Below are 26761 nucleotides of genomic sequence, written 5' to 3' on the forward strand. Positions count from 1 at the left end.
AAGAATGTTGAATATTGGCCCCCACTCACTTCTGGCTTGTAGGGTTTCTTCTGAGAGATCCACTGTTACCCTTATGGGCTTCCCTTTGTGGGTAACCCGACCTTTCTCTCTGGCTGCCCTTAACATTTTTTCCTTCATTTCAACCTTGGGGAATCTGACAATTATGTGTCCTGGGGTTGCTCTTCTCGAGGAGTATCTTTGTGGCGTTCTCTGTATTTCCTAAATTTGAATGTTGGCCTGCCTTGCTAGGTGGGGGAAGTTCTCCGAGGTAATACCCTGAAGAGTGTTTTCTAACTTGGTTCCATTCTCCCCATCATTTTCAGGTACACCAGTCAAACGTAGATTTAGTCTTTTCACATAGTCCCATATTTCTTGGAGGCTTTGTTTGTTCCTTTTCATTCTTTTTTATCTAAGTTTATTTCTTCTGGGAGCAGTGGCTTATGTCTGTAGTTCCCATGATTCAGGAGGCTGAGGCAGGAGGATCTCTTGAGGCCAGGATTTTGAGGCCAGCCTGAGCAACATAGTGAGACCCTGTCTCTATATTTTTAAAGATCTTAAAAAAGAGTTTGCTTCAGTTTCACACTTCATTATTCGTAATATCACATACGTTTTTAGGATAGTTGTCAAATTCGGGAAAATCTCTGCTAAGATTTCGTCATATGTGAACTGTAACATTTGGAAGGATTTTCTAGCTCAGTACACTTAATGGTTAATTCTATGTGTCAACTTGACTGGGCCATTGGACTCCTAGCAATTTGGCTGAACAGTATTCTCAATGTGTCTGTAGGATGTGTCCAGATGAGATTAACCTTTGAATTGGTAAACCAAGTAAAGCAGGTTGCCCTCCCTCATGTGAATGGGTCTCTTTCAACCAACTGAAGACCCAAATAGAACAAAAAGGCTGAGTAAAAGGAAATGCTTCTGGCCTAACTTCTTGAACTGGGACATTAGTCTTTTCCTGCCTACTACTTGAACTGAAAATTCAGCTTTTCTTGGGTCTTGAGCTTGCCAACTTTCAGACTTGGACTTACACAGTCAGCTCCCCTGGTTTTCAGGGATTTGGTCTCTGACCAGAGCTACACCATCAGTTCTCCTCAGTCTTCAGCCTGGCAACTGTAGAACTCAGCACCTCTAGGCCTCCTTAATCATGTGAGCCAATTCATCATAGTATATCTCCTTAAATAAATTATATATCTCTATCTCTATCTCTTTGTACCTGTATCTGTATGTCTATATCTCCTTTAGCTCTGTTTCTCTGGAGAACCCTGACCAATACAGTAGACTTGAAACCTTCTTCTTTTTTTTTTTTTTTTTTTAAATAGATGGAGTCTTGCTCCGTCATCCAGGCTGGAGTGCAGTGGCATGATCTCAGCTCACTGCAACCTCTGCCTCCTGGGTTCAAGCAATTCTCCTGCCTCAGTCTCCTGAGTAGCTGGGATTACAGGCAAGTGCCATCACGCCCAGCTAATTTTTGTGTCTTTAGTAGAGACAGGATTTCACCATGTTGGCCAGGCTGGTCTCAAACTCCCAACCTCAGGTGATCCGCCCTCCTTGACCGCCCAAAGTGCTGGGATTACAGGTGTGAACCACCATGCCTAGCCTTAAAATTACTTCTGTATGCATCTGTAAAGAGAAATCCATAACCTGAAAAGAGAACTAAGTCTGAATTCTGAGTAAGGTTTTGGATCTTATCCAAAATTTTGTATTAGCAGAGCAAAATCACACAAGTTCTAAACACTAAGAATATGCAGTGGCTTGTATAAATTAAAACTTAATTTGGCCTGCCCGATGGGTCGGCCGTGGGGGCGGGAAGCACTTCACGGCAGCGGAGCCCATGTCAGTCCTGAGGCACTTGGGCTATGGCCCCAATGACGAGCTGCCCTACGGCCGCTACTACGGGCCTGGGGGTGGAGATGTGCCGGTGCACCCACCTCCACCTTTATACCCTCTTCACCCCGAACCTCCCCAGCCTCCCATTTCCTGGCGGGTGCGCGGGGGCGGCCCGGCGGAGACCACCTGGCTGGGAGAAGGTGGAGGAGGCGATGGCTACTATCCCTCTAGAGGCACCTGGCCAGAGCCTGGTCGAGCCAGAGGAAGCCACCAAAGTTTGAATTCTTATACAAATGGAGCATATGGTCCAACATACCCCTCAGGCCCTGGGGCAAATACTGCCTCATACTCAGGGGCTTACTATGCACCTGGTTATACTCAGACCAGTTATTCCACAGAAGTTCCAAGTACTTACCGTTCACCTGGCACAGCCCAACTCCAGTCTCTCGAGTCTATCCCCAGCAGGAGTGTCAGAATGAAGTACCCCCTCTTAGGGGGCAGGTTGCAGGGTATCCAGCTTCACAGAACCCTGGAATGACCCTGCCCCATTATCCTTATGGAGATGGTAATCATAGTGTTCCACAATCAGTACAAACTGTACGACCACAAGAGAATGCGTGGGCTTCTCCTGGTGCTTATGGAATGGGTGGCCATTATCCCTGGCCTTCGTCAGCGCCCTCAGCACCACCTGGCAATCTCTACATGACCAAAAGTACTTCACCATGGCCTAGCAGTGGCTCTCCTCAGTCACCCCCTACATCCCCATTCCAGCAGCCCAAGGATTCTTCATACCCCTATAGCCAATCAGATCAAAGCATGAACCGCCACAACTTCCCTTGCAGCGTCCATCAGTATGAATCCTCTGGGACAGTGAACAAGAATGATTCAGATCTTTTGGATTCCTAAGTCCAATATAGTGCTAAGCCTCAGCCATATGGTAATGCCACCAGTGAACATCCCAACAATCAAGATTAAAGTAGCAGTCTTCCTGAAGAATGTGTACCTTCAGATGAAAGTACTCCTCCGAATATTAAAAAAGTCATATATGTGCTGGAGAAGGTCCAGTATCTTGAACAAGAAGTAGAATAATTTGTAGGAAAAAGACAGACTAAGCATACTGGCTTCTGGAAGAAATGCTAGCCAAGGAACTTTTGGAACTGGCTTCAGTTGAAACTGGGGGCCAGGACTCTGTATGGCAGGCCAGAAAAGAGGCTGTTTGTAAGATTCAGGCCATACTGGAAAAATTAGAAAAAAAAATTATGAAAGGATTTAGAACAAAGTGAAAGCCTGTTACTAACTTGACCAAAGAACACTTGATTTGGTTAATTACCCTCTTTTTGAAATGCCTGTTGATGACAAGAAGCAATACATTCCAACTTTCCTTTGATTTTAAACTTGAAAAACTGGCAAAGGAATGGAAGAATATTTTAGTCATGAGCTGTTTTCAGTTTTCTGACGAATGTAATAGGAAACTATGGAGTTACCAATATTGCCAAGTAGACTCACTCCTTCTTAAAAAATTTATGGATATCTGCAAGCTGCTTCTTATCAGCAGGAGGGAAACACACTTTACGTAACAGGCTTATCAGAAACCTACAAGATGAAACTGGATATAATCTGAGACAAACAGGATGTGTTTTTTTAAACATCTGGATATCTTGTCACATTTTCATACATTGTGACTGCTTTCAACATACACTTCATGTGTAATTACAGCTTAGACTTTAGCTTTCTTGGACTTTTGTTTTGTTATTTGAAGTTCACGAATATAGTATTATTCTCTACTTCTTGGTACATTTTGTAGTAATATGTTTAATATAATTATTCAAGAGACTATATTGACAGCCAGAGAGTATGGCAGTTCTGAGATAATTTATATCTTTTCACCACTTGAATATACTGCAATGGGTAGTAAGTAAATTGTCTCCCTTTTTGTATAGATCAGTAGGTTAGAGTTTTTTTTTTTATACCACTTCTGCTGTTCATGGTAGTAGTGGAAGGTGATTTGGAAATGGCATTGACATAAAATGAAAATGTTTACGGACATTTTTCTTTTTTGCTTTTTTATGGTATTTGGATAAAGATCTACTTAAAAATTACCTGTTTTTTCTCCCCAAAGTGTAATTATGTTTTCACTATTGCTGCTTCTATAGAGGGCATTGTGAGAGAGAGATACAGATGAAACATTAAATGTCACAGCAAGTAGAAATGATGACTACAAAAAGTAATAAATATGATTACTTGGTAATATCATTCTCCATCTAAAATATTAGTTTCTCCTATGAGCAGATTTTAGCTCAGTTTATACTTAAAAACAATGAAGGTAAAAGGGGATTCATGCTCAGGGAATGAATCAGCCATAGTTAGAGGGGGAAATTATTATTTTCTTCATTTAAAGGTAGATTTTATGTTTATCTTTACTTCCCTAAATTGCATAAGATAAAATTGCCTGTTTAATAAAAAGACATTTATTACCATTATCAACAGTCATTTTAGAGCCAAATTTAAGAAAAGGATATTGAAAGAGTCTTTGTTGGCCTTGCTTGGGTAGCTCTATGCTGTTAGATAGAAGAGACTGAAGTAAATAACTTTTTATGTCTGAGGTGAGTACACAATATTGGTTCTTGGAAAAACAGCTGTTTCTTCATATGATACCCAAGTGATAATTTTTTTCCCCTAGACTGTCAGGTCTATGAGTAAATACTAAATCTATTAGCTGTCTCCACTCATAAACTAAACCAAACCAACACAAATAGATGAGGAGGGGAAATGTAGTAAAAATACTGGCTGGGTCTTCTGGTTGGGATGAGTAATTTTATAAGATAATATGGTGATAGTTTTATTCTAGGATTTTATTTTTGGCCTAATATAGGAATGTTTTTTAAAAAGGCTTTTCTATGAAAATTAGAAATTTATACTTGAGATTAAAAGTCTAGAAGGGGGAGGACCTTAAAGCTAAGTTACCAGTAAGACAATGAATAATTCAGAAGAGAACACTACTGATTTACCGACTGAGTGCCCAAGATGCCAATTTCCATGAAGTCTTGATTATATATGTGTACACATGTTATGCACATATATACATATATGTGTGTTTTTAAGTATTTTTTAAGTTTTTGAGATAATTTTAGACTTACAGACGAGTTGTAAAAATAGTAGAGTTCTTGTATACTCTGCACCCACCTTGCCCTTATGTTAACATCTTACATAACAATAGAACATTTGTCAAAATTAAGAAATCAACCTTGATATAGTACTAACTACAGTATAAAGTTTAAAAAGTAGAGATTTTAGTCTTTTCACTAATGTCCTTCTACTGTTCCAAGACCCAGACTTGCATTTAACTGTCATATCTATGTCGTGTCTTCCAGTCTGTGACAGTGTATCATAACAAGGGATACCTGATGTTGTAATGCATTTCTGGTGTTGTTAACCTTGATCACTATGCTAAGGTGGTGTCTGCTAGGATTCGCTGCTGTAAACTTATTATGTTTTCCTTGTAATTATTGAATATTTGCTGGAGATACCCTGAAACTATGCAAATGTCCCGTTTCTGCTTAAACTTTTGCTCATTTTACTACCCATTGCCAGATCTTGCTTGTGGCAATTACTACTGTGGTGTTCTAATGGTGATTTTCTATTTCTCTGAATCCTTCTACATTTATTAATTGGAATTCTTCTGTAAGGAAGAGTTGTCACTTCTGGATTTATATTTTTAATTATAATAAGATATTCAAGATAAGTATAGATTTGGAACTTAAAGATGTTAAACCGTGTTAAAATTATTCCAAATACCAGTATCAAAGAAAACTAAGTTGGTAATCTTATATATGAGAGATTATATATGAACTTAAGAAGGAAAATATATGAACTTAAGAAGGAAAATAGTATTTATGATTTGTAGAATTGGTTCAACTTTTGACTTAACATTGACTTAGGACTGAATTCAAAGTTTTCTTGAAATTTCACATCTGGACTTTTTAAAGTGTCTACGTTTATATTACTTTGGGGATCATTTTGTCAAAGTCTTGAATAAAGTTACCCAGTCCTAGCATGATAAAACAAAACAAAACAAAAAAACAAAAACAAACAAAAAACACAAAAAAACCCTTAATTTTGGGTAATTAGAATCTTACAAAAGAGGCCAATTCAACCAAAGGGGAACATGGTCATTGTTAAGGCGATATGATTTTTTGACGCATACTTGTTTTGTGGGAGGATTTCCGTGTACGTGTTGAATCATTACAGTGCTTTTGTTTGCAAGATCCACTAATCAAAGGCCTTTTTTGAAAGGTTGATGGTGGTAAGAGTTCTGGCAGGAAGTCAGGAAGTCAAGATGGTAATGGCTTTGCTCTCCATCAGGTGTTTGGCTATCTTCCTTGGAGGAAGCTGGAGGGTAACTCCAATGAGGTATGTCTGTGACTAATATGGCTGATTAAAAAGCAAACATTTTAGAATGTCTCTATCCTAATGAGTGCTGTTCCTTTCAAAGTAGCATGCTAAATGCTACTTCCAATATTGCTACTGTTAAGCCCAATTTTTTTGGAATCTTTTGGAAGAAGGTTCAGGTCTTATGGCACAATCTTTAGAATACTATCAGTGGTTGACACTATCTTTGGGGTTGGATTTTATTTTTTGGGGATTAAAAAGATTTTCAGAACCAACAACACAAATAAAGTATCTGATCAAATCTACTCACAGTGCTTTCTATCAAAAAGCAAAATGTGACCAGAAAATAATGAGATACAGTTTTCTTCTATGGCTGACAAGCTGGTTCTTAGGGCAATTTTGTGACAGATGCAGATGACTGGTCCACCTTTCTTGCATGCTTTTCTGTATCAAAGGGGCTAGGAAGCTATAAACTATATTTCTGGGTCCTTTTGTAGTGTGGGGCCCAGACGTTGCTGGTTTTGCCAAACAGGAACACTGGCAAAGAAAGTAGAAGGAGGAGTGAGCCATGGGGGGCATATGCCTCCATCCCTGTCTCTTATGTGAGAGTTCCACCGCCAACACTGCTACTGTTACCCCTGATTTTTTTTTGGAATCTTTTGGAAAAAGTTTAGATCTTATGGCACAATCTTTAGAATACCATCAGTGATTGACACTATCTTTGGGGTTAGATTTTATTTTTTGGGGATTAAAAAGATTTTCAGAGCCAAAAACACAAAGTATCTGATCAAATCCACTAACAGTGCCTTTTCTCAAAAAGCAAACTGTGACTATAAAATAATTAATGTGTTAATTGCTGTTAGACACATGCTCATTTCAGTCTGAAAACCAAAAAGGTGAAGCTCAGACAGGTTGAGTAACATCCCTGCCATCACACAGCCAGTCAATGGCCAGCCTAGATTTTAAGCAGGTTTGTCTGGTTTCAGAATCTTACACTAATTGTGTAATAAGAAAGACCTGGAGAGATCTAGGTTTGAATATTATCTCCACCGCTGACCAGCTATGTGGCTTTGGGGAAGTTACCTAATCTTTCAACCCGTTTCCTCTTCTACAAAATGGGGATAATGATGTCTACTCTTAAGGGCTTATGAGGAACAGAGATCATATATGTCAAGTTGCTGTAAGGAATGGGACAGGCATTATGTCACATCATCCTTGCAGACTTTGCCACCAACTGTCAGTGAAACTTTGGGAAAATTCGTTATCTTCCTCGGGTTTCAGTGTCTTCATCTTTAAGATTGGGGTATGAATGGCAGGACAGGAATGGGACTAAATGAAGCCTAAGAGGATTATGCAGGGTGAGGGTCAGGTGAAGGCTTTGAGCTAATATGACAATGCCAAATTTCAAAAATCCAGAAATCTGGGGTTTTCATCTGAAATCTCCCAATTTTTAAAACTTGGGTAACTAATTCAGAAAACTAAAAAAATTATGTATATATTCGTATACATGTTTATACACACACACACACACACACACACACACGTGCCCTTTACCACCAGTCTGATTTTGCCACAGGTTTGTGAATTTTTGGCAAAACAATTCCTAAATTCCCTCCAATCTAAAGTCATTGGTTTGACATCAGAAAATAACAGTGGTCCAATACCCAGTCTTGACTTACATATCTGAGCCCAAGCTCATGGTTCAGTCTTTTGCTTGCATTGTTCTAATAGCTTTGAGAGTGGTCTTTCTACCTGCAGTTTCCATCCTATTTCAATCCCTCCCAGCTTTTCCTGAAAAATCAGTTTTCATAAAGTCCTGCTTGATCCTGTCACTGCTCTGCATAGAAATCTTTGATGAGTTTCTATTGCCTACATGCTAGAGTCCAAACTTCTCAGCCAAGGGAAACTATCTTTTCTATCTTCCTTCCTGTTTTTCCCCTTCACATGCCCCAACTTTCCCAACAATTTGAGCATCCCTGAGACATCCTGCCCAAGAGTGCTTCTGTTTTGGTCTCCTTTATCAGGGGTTGCTCTGTCTCAGAGGCCGTGGGTTCTATTCACAGATGTGAAAATTCTGCCTACTCTTCAGGGTCTAACTCAAGTCTTTCTTCATCTGTAGAGGTTTCGCTGCATGGGTTTTGCCCCTGGCAGAAGTCAGAGTCTTGGTCTTATAATTGCAGAAGGCTGATAGCGTTCTGTCTTGGAGGCATATGAGTAAGCTAATCTTATTAGGTTTTCAATAGCTTGGATTACTTTGCTTGTTCATGTTTTTGCATATTTGTTATATATGTTTCTAAGACTAGTGAAAATAGTTTCCAAGGTTTCAAACCTTTCTTCCTAGGGGTATTTTCTTTAGGAAAGATTGGGGAAGAATACACATAGTACAGAGAGAAAATGCATGTTTTTGTTTACACATAAATCTCTTCTTTTTATTTATTTATTTTTAAGACAGTGTCTTGCTCTGTCTCCCAGGCTGGCACGATCTCAGCTCACTGCAACCTCTGCCTCCCGGGTTCAAGTGACTCTCCTGCCTCAGCTTTCTGAGTAGTTGGGATTACAGTCATGCATCACCACACCCAGCTAATATTTGTATTTTTGGTAGAGATGGGGTTTTGCCATGTTGGCCAGGCTGGTCTCTAACTCCTGACCTCAAGTGATCCACCTGCCTTGGCCTCCCAAAGTGTTGGGAATACAGGCTTGAGGCACCGCACCCGGCCTCTTATTTCTGCCTAGAGCACATTTCTTTTTCTTTTCTAGAGTTGAAGATTCATCACAGGTCTAATACAAGCTAATTTTCACAATATTTCTTTCTGGTTCAGAAAAAATCACAATGGTCTTCTGGTGTGAAATTTCACAAATAATGACAACTAAAGGAAGGGAAAAAGATCTTGACTTTCAGATGTTATATTTCTACTGACAAGACTATTTGCTTGGCCATTTCTCAGTTTAAGCAAGCTAAACCTAGACTTTAAAAGCTCTAATTTTCACAAAGGGATTGACATGAGACAGTTCATTTATCATTCAAATCCCATTATCTGATGACAGGTTCTGCAGCCCCCAAATGGAATGCTAAAACCTGTAAAATCACTTTATTGATGTTCCAGGTGGTACATTCTTCTATGGGGTTATTTTGTATTGATCAGTTACAGCAAAAGAACTAGAACAATTGTCATGTATCCCTAAAATCCAAAGAGAATGGAGCATAGATGTCAGGCCAAAAATACAGGCACCTGTGTATGCATCTGCTGAAACCAATAGCAGTGATGAGTAAAATAATACAGCACTTTGGATGGGCGCAGTGGCTCACACCTGTAATCCCAGCACTTTGGGAGACCAAGGGGGGTGGATCACCTGGCCAACATGGTGAAACCCCAGCTCTGCTAAAAATCCAAAAATTAGCTGGGCGTGGTGGCGGACACCTGTATTCCCAGCTACTTGGGAGGTTGAGGCAGGGAGAATCACTTAAACCTGGGAGGCAAAGGTTGCAGTGAGCCAAGATTGCGCTGCTGCGCTCCAGCCTGAGTGACAGAGTGAGACTCCATCTCAAAACAAAACAAAACTCAGCACTTCATCCTGGCTTTTTGGAGTTTTTCTATAATGAGATAATTATCAAAAATGTCATCAATAGTAAAGGACAGCAGAGAGGAGAGAAGGGAATTCGAGTGGATTTTGTAAAGAGCCCTTTTCAGGTATCTCAATATAAAGAAAAGGCTGTTTGAAAAGATACGCTAAGGGAAGTCAGGCTCAGTGGTGCACACCTGTGGCCTCAGCTACTCGAGAGGCTGAGGCAGAGCAATTGCTTGAGCCCAGGAGTTCTGAGCTGTAGTGTTCTGTAGCAATTGGGTGTCTGAACTAAGTTCGGCATCAATATGGTGACCTCCTGGAGCGGGGGACCACCAGGTTGTTTAAGGAGGGGCGAACTGGCTTAGGTCAGATATGGAGCAGAAATCAGTAGTGGGATCATGCCTGTGAGTAGACACTGCATTCTACCCTGGGCAATATAGCAAGACCCTATCTCTCTCTCTCTCTCTCTCTTTTTTTTGAAACAGAATCTTGCTTTGTTGCCCAGGGTGGAACTCAGCGGCACAATCTTGGCTCACTGCAATCTCTGCCTCCGGGGTTCGAGCGATTCTCCTTCCTCAGCCTCCTGAGTAGCTGGGATTACAGGTGTGTGCCACCATGCCCGGCTAATTTTTGTATTTTTAGTAGAGACAGGGTCTCACCATGTTGGCCAGGCTGTTCTTGAACCCCTGACCTCAGGTGATCCACCCACCTCAGCCTCCCAAAGTGTTGGGATCACAGGAGTGAGTCACCGCGCCTTGCTGACCCTGTCTCTTAATTTTGAAAAAAAGAAAGAAAAAGAAAATATGGGACACTCTGAGTGAGTTCCCCACCTTTCTATGATATTTATGTCACCCAGGGTAGAGTGCAGTAGTGCAATCATGGCTCATTGTAGCCTCCAGCTCCTGGGCTTAAGCGATCCTCCTGCCCCAGCCTCCCAAGTAGCTGGAACTACAGGTTCATGCCACCACATGTGAGTAATTTTTAAATTTTTTGTAGAAGTGGGTTTCCCTTTGTTTTCCAGGCTGGTCTTGAACTCCTAGCCTCAAGTGATTGTTCTGCCTCAGCCTCCCAAAGTGCTGGTATTACAGGTGTGAGCTACCACATCTGGCCCCAAGATTTTATTAAAAAAAAAATCTGGTATGTGATGTTTGTGATTTGGAATCTCAGGAAGCCAGGTTTGATTTCATCTCTCTTTTGCAATACAGGCCACCAGAGAATGAGGCTAGGTTTTCTCTCTCATCACTAACAACCAGATATTTCTCAACCTTATGGTGGAATGCAGGCTGGAGAGGGGCTGTGACGCTCAGAGGGTGAACTTCAAGGGAAGCTTGTTCCAGGAGTGTGGCTCACTGTGTAGTAAAGGAAAGGCAGGCAGAGAAGGATGGTGGAAAATTCATGAGTTGGAAATGAAACCAGGGCTAGTTACTCTCAGGTTCGGCAGTCCTGTAATAAGCCAAATCCTAGTCGTTAGAAATCTTGGTTGTATGGGGTAGCTTATTTTGTATCTTTATTCAAAACTATAGCATGTATTATTTGCATTTGGATTGCTTCATCGTACTTAAATATTGCGTCACAGAGAAATGTTTTATCTTAATCAATAGACGAGCTCCTAAAAGGATCACAGCATTTTTTGGAGAAAATTGAGCAAGATAGCTGGGAGTGTAGATTCTGGAGTATAGATTCTGGAGTGTAGATTCTGGAGTATAGCTGGTCTGGATTTGGCCAGCTATACTCTCTCTCCATACTTTCTATGCTGTGTGAATTTGGGCAAGTTGGTGACCATCTCTGGTTCTCAGCTCCCTCCTCTGTTAAAGGGTTTGGTAATACCTCCCTGATAGTGAAGATGAAATCATGTTTGTGAAATATGTAGTGCTAATATGGTAAATGAGAGAGATCATTTTTGTTTTACTTTTGTGAATTCTTGAGTAGTAGTGGAATTATTGATAAGAAGGGGATTCTGGTGATTGAAAGGTGAACAGACAAAATCAACCAAATACTGGACCCCTAAACATAGGATGTTTAATTGGCCTGGCAATAATTTTTTAGACTGGAGCTAATCCTAGAGAAGTGTGTGACCTCCATGAAACAAAAGATACAGGGTCCCCTGCCCTCTAACAAGCAGAGAGAAAAAATATTATTATTATTATTATTTTTCTATCTTATTCTTTGCCTATATATATTTTTTTTTATTAAACTTTAAGTTCTAGGGTACATGTGTACAACGTGCATGTTTGTTACATATGTATACATGTGCCATGTTGGTGTGCTGCACCCATTAACTCGTCATTTACACTAGGTATATCTCCTAATGCTATTGCTCCCCCCTCCCCCCACCCCATGACAGGCTCGAGTGTGGGATGTTCACCCTCCCGGGTCCCAGTTCGCCCGGCGTTCAATTCCCACCTATGGGTGAGAACATGCAGTGTTTGGTTTTTTTTCCTTGCGATAGTTTGCTGAGAATGATGGTTTCCAGCTTCATCCATGTCCCCACAAAGGACATGAACTCATCCTTTTTTATGGCTGCATAGTATTCCATAGTGTATATGTGCCACATTTTCTTTATCTAGTCTATCATCGATGGGCATTTGGGTTGGTTCCAAGTCTTTGCTATTGTGAATAGGGCTGCAATAAACATACGTGTGCATGTGTCTTTATAGCGGCACGATTTATAATCCTTTGGGTATATACCCAGTAATGGGATGGCTGGGTCAAATGGTATTTCTAGTTCTAGATCCTTGAGGAATTGCCACACTGTCTTCCACAATGGTTGAACTAGTTTACAGTCCCACCAACAGTGTAAAAGTGTTCCTATTTCTTCACATCCTCTTCAGCACCTGTTGTTTCCTGACTTTTTAATGATGGCCATTCTAACTGGTGTGAGATGGTATCTCATTGTGGTTTTGATTTGCATTTCTCTGATGTCCAGTGATGATGAGCATTTTTTCATGTGTCTGTTGGCTGCATAAATGTCTTCTTTTGAGAAGTGTCTGTTCATATCCTTCACTCACTTTTTGATGGGGTTGTTTTTTTCTTGTATGTTTGTTTGAGTTCTTTGTAGATTCTGGATATTAGCCCTTTGTCAGATGAGTAGATTGCAAAAATTTTCTCCCATTCTGTAGGTTGCCTGTTCACTCTGATGGTAGTTTCTTTTGCTGTGCAGAAGCTCTTTAGTTTAATTAGATCCCATTTGTCAATTTTGGCTTTTGTTGCCATTGTTTTTGGTGTTTTAGACATGAAGTCCTTGCCCATGCCTATGTCCTGAATGGTATTGCCTAGGTTTTCTTCTAGGGTTTTAATGGTTTTAGGTCTAACATTTAAGTCTTTAATCCATCTTGAATTAATTTTTGTATAAGGTGTAAGGAAGGGATCCAGTTTTAGTTTTCTGCATATGGCTAGCCAGTTTTCCCAGCACCATTTATTAAATAGGGATTCTTTTCCCCATTTCTTGTTTTTGTCAGGTTTGTCAAAGATCAGATGGTTGTAGATGTGTGGTATTATTTCTGAGGGCTCTGCTTTGTTCCATTGGTCTGTATGTCTGTTTTGGTACCAGTACCATGCTGTTTTGGTTACTGTAGCCTTGTAGTATAGTTTGAAGTCAGGTAGCGTGATGCCTCCAGCTTTGTTCTTTTGGCTTAGGATTGCCTTGGCAATGCAGGCCCTTTTTTGGTTCCACATGAACTTTAAAGTAGTTTTTTCCAATTCTATGAAGAAAGTCATTGGTAGCTTGATGGGGATGGCATTGAATCTATAAATTACCTTGGGCAGTATGGCCATTTTCAGGATATTGGTTCTTCCTATCCATGAGCATGGAATGTTCTTCCATTTCTTTGTGTCCTCTTTTATTTCACTGAACAGGTTTGTTTTCACTGGTTTGTAGTTCTCCTTGAAGAGGTCCTTCACATCCCTTGTAAGTTGGATTCCTAGGTATTTTATTCTCTTTGAAGCAATTGTGAATGGGAGTTCACTCATGATTTGGCTGTCTGTTTGTCTGTGATTGGTGTGTAAGAATGCTCGCAATTTTTGCACATTGATTTTGTATCCTGAGACTTTGCTGAAGTTGCTTATCATCTTAAGGAGATTTTGGGCTGAGATGATGGGGTTTTCTAAATATACAATCATGTCTTCTGCAAACAGGGACAATTTGACTTCCTCTTTTCCTAATCGAATTCCCTTTATTTCTTTCTACTGCCTGATTGCCGTGGCCAGAACTTCCAACACTATGTTGAATAGGAGTGGTGAGAGAGGGCATCCCTGTCTTGTGCCGGTTTTCAAAGGGAATGCTTCCAGCTTTTGCCCATTCAGTATGATATTGGCTGTGGGTTTGTCATAAATAGCTCTTATTATTTTGAGATACGTCCCATAAACACCTAATTTATCGAGAGTTTTTAGCATGAAGTGTTATTGAATTTTGTCCAAAGCCTTTTCTGCATCTATTGAGATAATCATGTGGTTTTTGTTGTTGGTTCTGTTTATATGCTGGATTACATTTATTGATTTGCATATGTTGAACCAGCCTTGCATCCCAGGGATGAAGCCCACTTGATTGTGGTGGATAAGCTTTTTGATGTGCCTTTGGATTTGGTTTGCCAGTATTTTATTGAGGATTTTTGCATCAATGTTTATCAGGGATATTGGTCTAAAATTCTCTGTTTGTTGTGTCTCTGTCAGGCTTTGGTATCAGGATGATGCTGGCCTCATAAAATGAGTTAGAGAGGATTCCCTCTTTTTCTATTGGTTGGAAGAGTTTCAGAAGGAATGGTACCAGCTTCTCTTTGTACTTCTGGAAGAATTTGGCTGTGAATCTGTCAGGTCCTGGACTTTTTTTGGTTTGTAGGCTATTAATTATTGCCTCAATTTCAGAGCCTGTTATTGGTCTATTCAGGGATTCAACTTCTTCCTGATTTAGTCTTGAGAGAGTGTGTGTGTCCAGGAATTTATCCATTTCTTCTAGACTTTCTAGTTTATTTGCATAGAGGTGTTTATAGTATTCTCTGATGTTAGTTTGTATTTCTGTGGTATCCGTGGTGATATCCCCTTTATCATTTTTTATTGCGTCTATTTGATTCTTCTCTCTTTTCTTCTTTATTAGTCTTGCTAGTGGTCTATCAATTTTGTTGATATTTTCAAAAAACCAGCTCCTGGATTCATTAATTTTTTTGAAGGGTTTTTTGTGTCTCTATTTCCTTCAGTTCTGCTCTGATCTTAGTTATTTCTTGCCTTCTGCTAGCTTTTGAATGTGTTTGCTCTTGCTTCTCTAGTTCTTTTAATTGTGATATTAGTGTGTGAATTTTAGATCTTTCCTGCTTTCTCTTGTGGGCATTTAGTGGTATAAATTTCCCTCTACACACTGCTTTAAATGTTTCCCAGAGATTCTGGTATGTTATGTCTTTGTTCTCATAGGTTTCAAAGAACATCTTTATTTCTGCCTTCTTTTCATTTTGTACCCAGTAGTCATACAGGAGCAGATCGTTCAGTTTCCATGTAGTTGAGAGGTTTTGAGTGAGTTTCTTAATCCTGAGTTCTAGTTTGATTGCACTGTGTTCTGAGAGACAGTTTGTTATAATTTCTGTTCTTTTACATTTGCTGAGGGGTGCTTTACTTCTAATTATGTGGTCAATTTAGGAATAGGTGTGGTGTGGTGCTGAGAAGAATGTATATTCTGTTGATTTGGGGTGGAGAGTTCTGTAGATGTCTATTAGGTCCTCTTGGTGCAGAGCTGAGTTCAATTCCTGGATATCCTTGTTAACTTTCTGTCTCGTTGATCTGTCTAATGTTGACAGTGGGGTGTTAAAGTCTCTCCCATTATTATTGTGTGGAAGTCTAAGTCTCTTTTTAGGTTACTAAGGACTTGCTTTATGCATTTGGGTGCTCCTGTATTGGGTGCATATATGTTTAGGATAGTTAGCTCTTCTTGTTGAATTGATTCCTTTACCATTATGTAATGGCCTTCTTTGTCTCTTTTGATCTTTGTTGGTTTAAAGTCTCTTTTATCAAAGAATAGGATTGTAACCCCTGCCTTTTTTTGTTTTCCATTTGCTTGGTAGATCTTCCTCCATCTCTTTATTTTGAGCCTATGTGTGTCTCTGCACATGAGATGGGTCTCTTGAATACAGCACACTGTTGGGTGTTGACTCTTTATCCAATTTGCCAGTCTGTATCTTTTAATTGGAGCATTTAGCCCATTTACATTTAAGGTTAATATTGTCATGTGTGAATTTGATCCTGTCATTATGATGTTAGCTGGTTATTTTGCTCGTTAGTTGATGCAGTTTCTTCCTAGCATTGAAGGTCTTTACAATGTGGCATGTTTTTGCAGTGGCTGGTACCGGTTGTTCCTTTCCATGTTTAGTGCTTCCTTCAGGAGCTCTTTTAGGGCAGGCCTGGTGGTGACAAAATCTCTCAGCATTTGCTTGTCTGTAAAGTATTTTATTTCTCCTTCACTTACGAAGCTTAGTTTGGCTGGATATGAAATTCTGGATTGAAAATGCTTTTGTTTAAGAATGTTGAATATTGGCCCCCATTCTCTTCTGGCTTGTAGAGTTTCTGTCAAGAGATCTGCTGTTAGTCTGATGGGCTTCCCTTTGTGGGTAACCCGACTTCTCTCTCTGGCTGCCCTTAATATTTTTTCCTTCATTTCAACTTTGGTGAATCTGACAATTATGTGTCTTGGAGTTGCTCTTCTTGAGGAGTATCTTTGTGGTGTTCTCTATATTTCCTGAATTTGAGTGTTGGCCTGCCTTGCTAGGTTGGGGAATTTCTCCTGGGTAATATCCTGAAGAGTGTTTTCCAAGTTGGTTCCATTCTCCCTGTCACTTTCAGGTACACCAGTCAGATGTGGATTTGGTCTTTTCACATACTCCCATATTTCTTGGAGGCTTCGTTCATTTCTTTTTATTCTTTTTTCTCTAAACTTCTCTTCTCACTTCATTTCATTCATTTGATCTTCAATCACTGATACCCTTTCTTCCAGTTGATCGAATCGGCTACCAAAGCTTGTGCATTTGTCACGTAGTTCTTATGCCATGGTTTTCAGCTCCATCAGGTCATTTAAGGACTTCTCTACACTGGTTATTCTAGTTAGCCATTCATCTCATCTTTTTTCAAGGTTTTTAGCTTCTTTGCGATGGGTTCGAACTTCCTCCTTTAGGTCGGAGAAGTTTGATCGTCTGAAGCCTTCTTCTCTCAACTTGTCAAAGTCATTTCCGTCCAGCTTTTGTTCCATTGCTGGTGAGGAGCTGCATTCCTTTGGAGGGGGAGAGGCGCTCTGATTTTTAGAATTTTCAGCTTTTCTGCTCTGTTTTTTCCCCCATTTTTGTGGTTTTATCTACCTTTGGTCTTTGATGATGGTGATGTACAGATGGGGTTTTGGTGTGGATGTCCTTTCTGTTTGTTAGTTTTCCTTCTAACAGTCAGGACCCTCAGCTGCAGGTCTGTTGGAGTTTGCTAGAGGTCCACTCCAGACCCTGTTTGCCTGGGTATCAGCAGCGGAGGCTGCAGAACAGCGAATATTGTTGAACAGCAAATGTTGCTGCCTGATCGTTCTTCTGGAAACTTTGTCTCAGAGGGGTACCCGGCCGTGTGAGGTGTCAGTCTGCCCCTACTGGAGGGTGCCTCCCAGTTAGGCTACTCGGGGGTCAGGGACCCACTTGAGGAGGCAGTCTGTCCGTTCTCAGATCTCAAACTCCGTGCTGGGAGAACCACTACTCACTTCAAAACTATCAGACAGGGACATTTAAGTCTGCAAAGGTTTCTGCTGCCTTTTGTTTGGCTATGCCCTGCCCCCAGAGGTGGAGTCTCCAAAGGCAGGCAGGCCTCCTTGAGCTGCGGTGTGCTCCACCCAGTTCTAGCTTCCCGGCTGCTTTGTTTACCTACTCAAGCCTCAGCAATGGCAAGCGCCCCTCCCCCAGCCTCAGTGCTGCCTTGCAGTCAGATCTCAGACTGCTGTGCTAGCAATGAGTCAGGCTCCGTGGGCGTGGGACCCTCTGAGCCAAGCGCAGGATATAATCTCCTGATGTGCCGTTTGCTAAGACCATTGGAAAAGTGCAGTATTAGGGTGGGAGTGACCCGATTTTCCAGGTGCCTTCCGTCACCATTTCCCTTGGCTAGGAAAGGGAATTCCCTGACCCCTTGTGCTTCCTCGGTGAGGCAATGCCTTGCCCTGCTTCAGCTCACCCTCGGTGGGCTGCACCCATTGTCCTGCCCCCACTGTCCAACAAGCCCCAGTGAGATGAACCCAGTACCTCAGCTGGAAATGCAGAAATCACCCGTCTTCTGCGTCGCTCACGCTGGGAGCTGTAGACTGGGGCTGTTCCTATTCGGCCATCTTGGAACTGACCCTGAGAAAAAATATTATTAAGATGAATACAAAAGATAGTGTGGCATAACTATAATGATGGCTAACATTTAAGCACCTACCTTGGTCCAGGCACTGGTCTGTGTGTATGTTCTAAACATATGCTGCATGTGTTATCCCATTTAATGGTTTGAAATAGGTATTGTGTTTTGTTTTTTTTTCGTGTCAGTTTTTTTTTTATTTTTTTATTACTATACTTTAGGTTTTAGAGTACATGTGCACAATGTGCAGGTTTGTTACGTATGTATCCATGTGCCATGTTGATTTCCTGCACCCATTAACTCGAGGTATTGTGTTTAACCCAACTTGGAAACTGAGTAAAAAGAGCTTTAGTGAATTGCCTAAATCCATACTGCCGTAAGTGACAGAGCCATGACTAAATTTATGTGGTTTGGCAACAAAGTCCTCTTTTCTCTGTTTAATCATTAAGGTATGTGCCATTTAATTGGCAGCATTTTTTTCCTTCTTAGTGGTCCATGAAATAATGGTGCATCTTAAAATTGAGGGTGTCTTTCTTGTAATGAAAGTTGGTATAGTGACACCAACACACTCACCACAAAGATTTAATCATGTTGGTTGGCTATGAAGTCCTTTACAATTTTTTTTAATTAATGTATTTTTTAAGAGATAGGAGTCTTTCTATGTTGCCCAGGTTGCTCTTGATCTCCTAGCTTCAAGCAATCTTCCTGCCTCAGCCTCCAGAGTAGTTTGGATTACAGGCTCCAGCCACCGTGCTTAGCTGGGATCTTTCTTTGTCGTCATTCTGTTCTGTCTGTCCTACAAATGAAGCAGGCCTTCTGAAGAGGGGTGGGGAAGTCAGGAAGGATAACAGCAGGTCTAAAATGATACACTTAGAACTGTTAGAGTATCTGTTCTTTTCCATAATGTAAGGAAATGATAACCTGGTGCCATCCCACCTGCTTCATAAAGGGGCTTCAATAGTGTGTCATTGCAGCGATTGTGTTGTTTTGTATCATCTTGTGTTAATTATTCTTCTATCCTCTGGGATAAGATCACCACCTTTAGGTTCCCCTGAAACGTAGCTCTTTCTACGGATCTAGGAAAGAAGCATGTCCTCAGATAGGCAATGGAAACCCAGAAAGTAGGATGGAGAGAGAAATTCCAGCTTTCTCTAGGCTTTGCTCTGGATCTAGATTTTGAGAAGTCTACAATTCAGGGTTGTCCTTGAAGTAGATCCTAAAAGGGACTTCTTCCACAGAGAGGCAAGCTGACAGCAAGGAAGAGGGACCCCAGAGTGTGACTGATAAGCTGTAATTTTCTAGCTGATGACCTAGTATTTTGATCCGTGTCCAGGGACAGGATAGAGCAACCACTTTGCATTTTTAGGCAGAAAGGTGAATCCCTTTCTGCCTAAAGAGAAAGGAGGTTAGGGGCTTACAGAATATCCAGAAGACCTGGACACATGGTCTCTAGGGTGGGTCACCAGGAGTGATGCTATAACACTGCAGATCCATCCTGCCAGGAAAGCTGGTACTTCTGCTACAATCTGCAGGGTGAGGAGTCAAAGGCATTCACTGGTCTCTTGACTTCAGGGCATCATGTAGTGGCTGAAACCAGAAATCAGAAAGCAGCCAATACTGCAGCTGTGTCTCAACATCTAGAAGCTGGAATTTGGACAAAAGAATACCAAAGCAGAAAAATGTCATGTCTCTATGACCTGCTTGCTGGTATAGACAGCCACAAAGGATATGGCCTGTGCCTCACCCTACCTTCCCAAACATGCCAGAGTACATCAATTCTTATCCAGAACCTGATACACAGGGAATCTGGAAAAGGCAGTTTTATAGCCTTTGCAGACTCTGCCATTTAAGAAAGAACAGAAAAGTAGGGAGTGCACACTGACTGCCCATCAACCACATCTAACACAATTAGTTTTGTTTTATCACATGAATTTATTTTCCTTTATTAGCCTTTGGCCTTGAGGAAAGACCTGTTTAAAAGCTCAGACCTTAGGTCAGCTGTGCCGTAGAATATAAGTGAAGCTAATATCTGAGTGGCAGCATCAAATTAGGCAGTGTCAGTCAAGAATTGTGTAGGTTCTAGGATTTTAGGCTTCTTCCAAGATGACAAGTTATCCTGCTAGGGTTTCATGGATACTGGGGAGAAAAGACTCCAGTGTCAGAGACAAAGGATATTATCACTTATGGCAAAGGCAGCAGCCAGAGGGTGAGAATGATGCTTGTGCCAGTTCCCCATGCCCCACAAGTCCCACAGGGTGATGCAAAGAGTTCGCTATAGATGCCTGTGCACATGATGGGTTGCATCATGGGAGAAGAGCACTGATCTTAGAGGATACATTGCTTTTCAATAAGCAGAAGCAGCAAGCTTGCTCTTTGCCCAGGGGAAAATATTACCTCATCCCTCCAGGTTGCTGGCTGCAAACAACTCTGAGAAATGGCTTGGGTAAAGAGTGGTGTGACGTTACTACACGTACATGCACACACATACAGATACACATATACACATCATCCATGGCTCCTGACTTATAACAGTCATGTGTTCTGATGTTGGAGCACTGTAGGCCTCAGAAGCAGGGCTCAGGAAACACCATCTCCTTCTGACCCTCCCCTGTCCTCTCTTCTTCTGCCTAGGACAGTCTTTCCTTCCTTCCTTCCTTCCTTCCTTCCTTCCTTCCTTCCTTCCTTCTTGCTGGGTTTCTCCCACTCAGTCTATCAGTATTAGATCCTCTGCTTTTTGTCCAATCACCGTCTGACGTGGTTGTCTTCAGTCATGTCTATCCAAGGAAGTCTCCAAAAAAGGCCCAGGAGGACAGGGTTCAGAGAGCTTCTGGGACAGCTGAACATGTGGAGGTTTCCCAGGGGTGGCGCACTTAGAGCGAGCATGGAAGTTCTGTGCACCTCCCCGCATACCTCCCCTGTGTACTTCTTCATCTGTGTTCTTTCTGATATCCTTTGTATTAAACTGGTAAATGTAAGTGTTTGCCTGAGTTCTGTGAGCTGTCCAGCAAATTAATCAAACCCAAAGAGGGGTTGTGGGAATCCCAAATTGAAGCTAGTTGGTCAGATGTTCTGGAGGCCTAGACTTGACACTGCGTCTAGGGGAGAGAGGAGGCAGTTTTGTGGGACTGAGCCCTCAACCTGTGGGATGTGATGCTATCTTGAGGTAGATAGTGTCAGAAGGAGGATGCCCAGCTGGTGTCTTCTGCAGAACTGATTGCTTGTTTGTTGGTGCAGACTGCCCGCCAACGTCTGGTCACAGAAGTCTTCTGTGTTGATTGTTGTGGTATGAGAGCAGAGGACAATGCAGTTTGAGTTTTTCCACATTCAGAAGTGGTTAGGGTTTTGCATTCTAGGTGCACCCAAGAAAAGCATGTAGAGATGCTTACAGCCCATGGAGGACTGCCTCTTCTAACCTGCTTCCTTCCCCTTCCCATCTAAACTCTTTCTTTTCCAGGCCAAGGTGGAAGTGGTGGTAATTATGAAACATCTTTCAAGGGAACATGATTTTTTTTTGAGACAACTGTCTCCTCTTCACAGGGAAGTTTCCCTCCATTACTAGCCTTGGAGTATCTGGCATTATTATTATTATTATTATTATTATTATTGTTGTTGTTGAGATGGAGTTTCACTCTTGTTACCCAGGCTGGAGTGCAATGGTGTGATCTTGGCTCACTGCAACCTCTGCCTCCCCAGTTCAAGTGATTCTCCTGCCTCAGCCTCCCAAGTAGCTGGGGTTACAGGCATGTGCCACCACACCCAGCTAATTTTGTATTTTTAGTAGAGATGGGGTTTCTCCATGTTGGTCAGGCTGGTCTTGAACTCCTGACCTCAGATGATCCACCCACCTTGGCCTCCCAAAGTGTTGAGATTACAGGCGTGAGCCACTGCACCTGGCCTGGCTTTATTATTTTTTGTTGTTGTTGGTTTTTGTTTGTTTATTTTTTGAGACAGGGTCTTGCTCTGTTGCCCAGGCTGGAGTGCAGTGGCGCAATCACAGCCTACTGCAGCCTCTACCTTCTGGGCTTAAGTGATCCTTTTGCCTCAGCCTCCTGAGTTGCTGAGACCACAGGCACATGCTACCATGCCTGGCTATTTAAAAAAATTTTTTAGTAGAAATGTGGGATCCTCCCATCTCAGCCTCTTAAAATGCTGGGGTTACAGGTGAGCCACAGTACCCAGCTAATCTGGCTTAATTATATTAAGGGAGGTGGCAGTTTCTTTATAGGGAGCCAAGCCTCCAGGTGTTCATGGAACTGTGGTTTCCTGGGCGTGTGGGACTTGCAGTGCTAAGTCCCACCCTCTTTGTTTGGACACAGTTGGTCACTATACTCCTTTAGCACTTGCAGGGCCCTCAAGCCACCAGGGCTGGAGTGATTGCCTGCATTCATTGTACCCCAGGGCCAGATCTGTTCCTTCTCAGGTTTTACCCAACCTGAAATTCACTTCTAAGGAAGGATATACATGCCAAGACCTATTAAGGGGTTACCTTAAAGATACAATGTGTCTCCTCTTAAACAACCAACACCTAATTCAATTATGGTACTGGCAACTATGTATTATGTTTTGCACCCACAAAATATTCTGAACCAAAAGCTCAGTTCTTGTTGTATCTGGGAGACCTCTGAAGTGAACCTTCTTTGAGAAGGAAGGGAAGGGCTGTGGAAAAGGCTCCCTTCAGCTTTCTTCTGCCCATTCTCCAGGACGGCCAGATTTTAAACCTGTAGCCTGCCCTGGAAATTGCAAAGGCTATATACTTGATATATGAAGATCAGGAAAGAAGTCATTTATTTATTTATTTATTTATTTATTTATTTTTAAAAAGAAGACATTTATGTATAAAGTCGATGGACTTAGAAGAAGCAAACGTAAGTCTGAAAGTTTGAAGAGGGTTTACAGTCATATGCTTCCTCTCCCAAAATGCCAAACAAGGCAGGCATTCTGGTCAAAGTAACTGTAATCATTGAGTGAAATAAGGGTAGTAAACACTACCATAGGGGTAGTGGAACCCCATGATATGAGTCCATTTCTTTGTATTAATCAGACAGTTAGGGCTAATGAGGCATGCTTTCTTTTTCAAAGTCATATTTAACTGGGAAAGATAAAGCAAAAGAAATGCTTCTTGCTGAATGTTTTCTTCTTGTTTCTTACGTGAGTAAAATTGGACCTTTTGGAATTTTGTCTTTTTTAAAGTCACATTTAACTGGGAAAGATAAAGCAAAAGAAATGCTTCTTGCTGAATGTTTTCTTCTTGTTTCTTATGTGAGTAAAATTGGACCTTTTAAAATTTTGTCTGTAAATCATGATCTTTCTATTAGTGGCAATAAAAAAATCCATAGGTTCTTAGAGTTGCGTCTACTTTAACTATGGTAATTGAGCATGAATAAAGACAGGGTGTTTCGGGGACATGATTGCTTGATTTTCAAGTAGGGAAGTCCTCTGATGGCACCTGATGCATCACATTGAATTTGCTAATGTCTGGAGCTGAGACTGAAGTGAGAGAATGGGGCACAGAGCTTGGAAGGAGGTAATAGGAGGTAGGTTGATTCTGTTTGGATTTAGAATCAGCTCAGAAGAGTATTTGGGTTCAGGAAGTGCCACATATCTTTGCTGACTTTATCAGCAGTAGAGGACTAAACTCCGGGCAGGGTGGCAGCGGGAGTCCTACTGCCTGTTTGTAGAAAAGTGACTGGGCCTGATGGTGATCTCAAGAGGAGGAGACAATGGCAGGGAATGAAGAAATGCCTCAGTTGATAGGTCAGTCTTGCAGCTGCCAGAAGATTGATGCTGTCTCAGCATGGACTTCAAGTACACACTGACTGTTCTTTACTGTCAGCTGGGCTTAATTGTTCTCTAAGGATCGCTGTAGATACGGTTGTTGGACTAAAGGGAGATAATCAAAAGAATCAAGGTGCATTGACGAGTCAGGATGCTATTCAATGGCAGGAGAGAGAGTAGAGAGTCAGGGTTAAGAGTTTAAGTAGGAACATAGTCTTTTGGAGCACATTGGTTGATATTGTCTACAGAGTAGCTGTGTGCCTATCTAAAGTTACTTAACCTCTCTACACTTGTCACATCTGTAAAATGGAGACAGTGCTTTCATTGGGTAAGGCCAAGGGCCAGTGGAGGGGCTTCAACCTGGCGGCAATGGCTAGCATGGTCACTGGTGCTTGTGAGCAACCTCCTTTCCTCCATTAGAGCACTATCCTGCCCTGTCACTGGTCACCAGTGCCCAAGGATAACAGGATACTCTTTTTTTTTTTTTAAGTTATCATCCTGTTTGTCTTCCCTGCAGCCTGTACACATCTGACCCTTCCCTTCTTACAGTCGTCTGCTCTTTTGGCTTTTCTGATGCGTCCCATACCTCTCTGACCCTTGCTTCCAGTCTCCTTCCTTTGGCTGTACCCTCTCTTCCTAGATCTCTTCACTAGTTGGATGATCTTCCCTATTCATTCCATCCTTTCTCATCCCACCTTTGGGCTGATGACTACTGACCAATATTCCTAGTCCAAACCTCGTATGTGTCCAGTGGCTTATGGGACATGTACACTGGGATGTCCCCCAAACATTTCAAACTCAACACATGTAGATGAGAATCATCTTTCCCCTCAAGCTTGTTTCTCCACCTGTGCTTTTATTGGCTGTCAGGCACCTAGTCACCCAACTTGGTGCTAGAAACTTGGGAGTCATCCTACCTCGGCCCGTTTTCTTCTCTTGCAGATTGCATCAGCTGCCCAGTTCCCTCCTCTCCATGCCCCCTGCCAATGCCTTATCACATTTTGCTTTCAGACTGCCTCCCAACTCACTTCTGTGCCCGCAGTGTGGCCTCACATCTGTCTACCTGTCACTGCCAAAGCCAGCTCTCTGGTGAGGAAGTCAGAACCTCACTGCCCCCACATTATTGACAGTACACAACTTAGGAAACCCGTAGTGCCCTTTCCTACTCAGCCACTCTTGCAGTCTGGTCCTCTGCCCCATCCCTGCAATCTTCTAGGAAGCTCATCTACCTACGGACTGGCAGCACCATGCTCCAGTGCCTCTGTTCTTCGTGCTGTGTGGAAATGAAGGCTAATGGATATTGGCTTCTCCAGTAGCAGGCTGCATAGATGTACCACGTTGTTTTAAGCCATTGACATGAGTATTTCCCCCACAAGCCAGAGGTTTCCTCCGACCAAATACCTTGTCTTGCTTATCTTTGGTCCCAGAACCTACTATGGTGAATGAGACATGGTGTGTGCCCAAGGCACGGAATAAACGATCAGAAATGATTTATTTATACAGAGTGGGCTGTCAGCTTCGGCCGCTGACTGTTCTAGAGACCGGCTCCCTCCGGGCTTCAGCGCTCTTCGGCCCCCGCGGCGGCGCAGGTGGAGGGCAGCGGGGTGGCTGGCTGTGGGAGGGCTGGGCTGGGTGGCTGCCCTCGCGCCTGCGCCCTCGGCTGCTCCTCTCCGGGCGCGTCTCTGTGCGCGTGTGTCTGTTTGGAGCGGAGGAGAGGCTTGGGTGACAGGCGAGGGGTGGGGGGAAGAGTTCAACCTGAGTCACAGTCTCGTCTCATTCAGTGATTTGTCTTCGGCTGGACCGAGGCTGCCTCCTCACGCGGCTCCCAACTATTCCCGTAGCTCAGTGCCCCCCTCCCGCTGCTGCACTCAGCCAGGCAGACAGACTGACAGACTTGCTAGTGAGTAGCGGCGGCTTGAGCGCCCAGGCAGCGCGGCGTGCTGTCGCCGGCGGTCTCGTCCTCCCACGGGCTGTGTGTGTGTGTGTGTGTGTGTGTGTAGGATGTGCGTGTGATGTGCGCGCAGGGGGTGTCCCTGGGATTCCACGCCTGCTCCAAGAGCTCCCTGCCGGGATCCGCGTGTCCATCCGAGTCTGCGCTGCTGTGAGGGCGCTCGCCCAGGCAGGGGGTTCGGACGCCCCCCGCGCGCGGCGAGAGTTTGCTGGGATTCCCCGGCTCCTCACGCAGCGGCTGGTGGGGTTCCCCGGGAAGGCGCCTGGGTAAGGCAGCGGCAGGGAAGCCCGGGATTGTGAGTGGCTGGCAGGCCGGGAATCTGGGAGCGGGTTTGGCCCAGCACAGCCGAGGGAGATGCGGGAGCTGCCACCCTCGGCCGCCCAGCCTCTCTGCCTTTCTCCCTTGCCCTTCCTCCTTTCTTTTCTCAGCAGCATCACAAAGGCGCGCTGCAAAATGAAACCCAGTGTAGTGAAGCTCGGGTCTCTCCCACCTGGTGCATATTCCGCCCCCCGTCCTCGCCCCAGGCTGGAGGAGTGGAGTGGGGGTCCCCAAGATTAGGGGCGGGGGCTTACCCCGGGGGCACACCTGTTTTCGATTCTCGCTGAATTCAAGCTGGGTGCTGGATCGCGAGAGAGGTTCCAAGACGCCGGGGTGTGTGTGTATGTGTGTGTGTGTGTGTGTGGCCGCGCACGCGCGCACGCTCCCCAGGCCCACGCTAGCGGGGTGCGCTCAGTCAATCGCACACCTCCCCGCCTGCGCCCAGCCGGCTCCGTGGGCTCCTCGCGCGCGCCCTGACAGCGTGCCGGGATCTCTTTGTTTGGTTGTGGCTTCCCTAGCTCTCGGCAAAGCAGACGGATTTTCGGTTTCGTTTGATACTGCGCTCTGGGACTTAGTGCGGGCCACAGCCTCGAATGCCCC

The 26761-nt window shown here is 43.0% G+C and overlaps 1 protein-coding gene, 1 long non-coding RNA gene and 1 pseudogene across 3 annotated transcripts in view; 2 read left to right on the top strand and 1 right to left on the bottom strand.

The window, feature by feature from the left end:
• The first annotated feature begins 1834 nt into the window (after positions 1 to 1834).
• On the top strand, positions 1835 to 3113 carry LOC116813804 (BAG family molecular chaperone regulator 4-like; annotated as a pseudogene).
• A 7477-nt stretch (positions 3114 to 10590) lies between these two features.
• Positions 10591 to 26510, bottom strand: LOC131384218 (uncharacterized). Of its 2 annotated transcripts, none has more exons than XR_009214863.1 (3): positions 26416 to 26510; positions 18024 to 18119; positions 10591 to 11132 (listed from the first exon to the last, which is right to left on the bottom strand). It is a non-coding gene; the product is annotated as an uncharacterized LOC131384218 (long non-coding RNA). The 2 variants fall into 2 exon arrangements; XR_009214862.1 differs by having other exon boundaries at positions 10591 to 11226.
• Positions 25668 to 26761, top strand: part of SLCO5A1 (solute carrier organic anion transporter family member 5A1) — a 160022-nt gene continuing 158928 nt past the window's right edge. The window contains exon 1 of the mRNA XM_032759602.2: positions 25668 to 25792. The gene's annotated coding sequence lies outside the window, so the exon portion shown is untranslated. The remainder of the gene's footprint in view (positions 25793 to 26761) is intronic.

This window comes from Hylobates moloch, unplaced genomic scaffold (genome assembly GCF_009828535.3).
Source record: "Hylobates moloch isolate HMO894 unplaced genomic scaffold, HMol_V3 SCAFFOLD_9, whole genome shotgun sequence".
Taxonomy (NCBI): domain Eukaryota; kingdom Metazoa; phylum Chordata; class Mammalia; order Primates; family Hylobatidae; genus Hylobates; species Hylobates moloch.